This window comes from Panulirus ornatus, chromosome 29, assembly GCF_036320965.1.
Source record: "Panulirus ornatus isolate Po-2019 chromosome 29, ASM3632096v1, whole genome shotgun sequence".
NCBI lineage: Eukaryota > Metazoa > Arthropoda > Malacostraca > Decapoda > Palinuridae > Panulirus > Panulirus ornatus.
In genome coordinates, this window is record NC_092252.1 from 24,803,448 (window position 1) to 24,805,947 (window position 2,500).

At 49.2% G+C, this 2,500-nt stretch overlaps 1 protein-coding gene across 6 annotated transcripts in view; it reads right to left on the minus strand.

Annotated features, from left to right (window-relative positions):
- The window catches only part of LOC139758195 (uncharacterized), a 307,882-nt gene that overhangs the window by 47,974 nt on the left and 257,408 nt on the right, over positions 1-2,500 (minus strand). Inside the window, exon 1 of one of the 6 annotated variants that reach the window (XM_071679435.1) lies at positions 1,520-1,888. The exons of the other annotated variants lie outside the window; for them this stretch is intronic. The gene's annotated coding sequence lies outside the window, so the exon portion shown is untranslated. Of the gene's footprint in view, positions 1-1,519; positions 1,889-2,500 lie in introns of those variants that run through there. 6 annotated transcript variants of the gene reach the window in all.

Consider the following 2,500-nt stretch of genomic DNA (forward strand, 5'->3'; position numbering starts at 1 on the left):
TGGTGGTGGTTAGGTGTGGTGGTGGGCAGTTATGGTCGTGGTTAGGTGTGGTGGTGTGCAGTTATGGTGGTGGTTAGGTGTGGTGGTGGGCAGTTGTGGTAGTGGGCAGGTGTGGTGGTGGGCAGGCGTGGTGATAGGCAGGTGTGGTAGTGGTCAGGTGTGGAGGTGGACAGGTACATTGGTGGGCAGGTGTAGTGGGGTTCAGTTGTGGCAGTGGTCAGGTGTAGTGAGGTGCAGGTATGGTAATGGGCAAGTATGGTAGTGGAAAGGTGTGGTGGTGGGCAGATGTGGTAGTGGGCAGGTGTGGTGATGATCAGATGTGGTGGTGGGCAGTTGTGGTAGTGGGCAGGTGTGGTGAGGTGCAGGTACGGTAGTGGCCAGATGTGAAGGTGTGCAGGTGTGGTGGTGGTTAGGTGTGGTGATGGTTAGGTGTAGTGGTGGTCAGGTGTGGTAGTGGGCAGGCATGGTGTGCAGGTGTGGTGGCGGGCAGGTGTGGTAGTGGGCAGATGTAGTGGTGGTGGCTAGGTGTGGTGATGGGCAGTTTTGGTGGTGGGCACGCGTGGTGGGGTGAAGGTGTGGTGATGGGCAGGTGAGGTGATGGGCAGGTGTTGAGGTGTGCAGGTGTGTTGGTGGGCAGGTGGGGTGGTTGTCAGGTGTGGAGGTGTGCAGGTGTGTTGGCGGGCAGTTGTGGAAGTGTGCATTTGTGGTGGCGGGTAGGTGTGGTAGTGGGCGGGTGAGGTGATGGTCAGGTGTGGTAGAGGGCAGGTATGGAGGTGTGCAAGTGTGGTGATGGTTAGGTGTTGTGTTGGTTAGATGTGGTAGTGGGCAGGTGTGGACTTGGGCAAGTGTGATGGTGGTCGGGTGTGGTGGTAGTCAGGTGTGGTGGTGGTCAAGTGTGGTGGTGGCCAGATGTGGTAGTGGGCAGGTGTGGAGGTGGGCAAGTGTGGTAGTGGTCAGGTGTGATGGTGGGTATGTGTGGAGGCGTGCAGGTATGGTGGGGTGCAGGTGTGGTAGTGGGCAGGTGTGGTGGGCAATTGTCGACGATATGACAAGATACTAGACAATGACAACTGTGTTCCTTTAATGACAACAGAAGCAGCTGGGCTTGTATGTATGTGTGTACATTTGCATATATGGAAACAAACAGACATAAATGGGAACCAGAAACACAAAGAAACAAACACAGTCACGACTTAAAACAACAATGAACAGAGGTTCATCGACACATCTATAATGCATACAAAGACACTCATCCCACACGTACATGTCCTCGCGCACATAAACACACAAACACATACATTGATCAATGCAGACTCAAAAACGCGCACACAAAACACGTCACAAACACATTCATAAATAATTACCAGACTTCCTCGTAAACACATAAAAAAGCAGATTTAAGGATTCACACACACACACACACGCACACACACACACACACACACACACACACACACACACACACTCACGTCATAAGGCTGGGTAACATTGATCAACATTAGAAAGGTTAAACACTCACACAGTCCCTGACAAAGAGGGTGGTGGATGCCTCGGGGGGAGACGGTCCAAACCTCTCTTGGGATCTGCTCAGCCAAGCCTCCTATCCACGCTCACACACTGCCACGACCTGCTTCCCTCCCATATCATTTCCTCTTTCCCTCAAGCCTTCTACAGAGCTTCACCCTCGTCTGGACCAAGTAATAATGTATAGTTATCGATGATGATGATGATGAAGCCTTTCTGATCACGCTGATTCCCTCATTGTAGTTTGAGAACAGAAAAGACAAACGTGTCTCCCTCATGTCCAGGGAGAACTGTCACTCTAGCCCGTCAGTTAAGCACAGTAAAGAAAGCCTTTCCTCGTCTCGCTCACGGAAAGTCGAGTCACGTCAACTCTGACGCAGATCTCTCCTGGCAGTGATCGCAACGGGCACCTCGGAGGCTCAGCCTCCATAACAAAGAGCATAAATTACTCTGAAGAAGTGACAACAGATCAGGTCAATTCTGTACGAAGGTTAAAAGAAGAAGAAGGAGGAGAAGAAGAAGAAGAAGAAGAAGAAGAAGGAGAAGAAGAAGAAGAAGAAGAAGAAGAAGAAGAAGAAGAAGAAGAAGAAGAAGAAGAAGAAGAAGAAGAAGAGACACACTTTCTTGCCACGTCTGTCAAAACGTGTGAAAATGGTCTCCGCCTTTTGACTCCTAATGACAAGTCATGTCGAACATTTCTCTCACTTTACAGGAAGGAGTTGGGGCGGGGAACCCAGTAAAGGCCTACATTACATAACGATCCTGACATCATAACCTTAAAATGACACAAAAATACATCCTTCCCGTAATACAACCTTCCTGTAATTCTTGATCTAACAGAAGCACGAGAGGCCAACACTCAGGTATCTTTGAACATATATGCTTGTATACTTTGACGTACGTGGCACTCTATGTTAAATCATTGAGCGAATACATTAATAAACTTGAGTATTGTGTATTGAAAATATCCTTATTC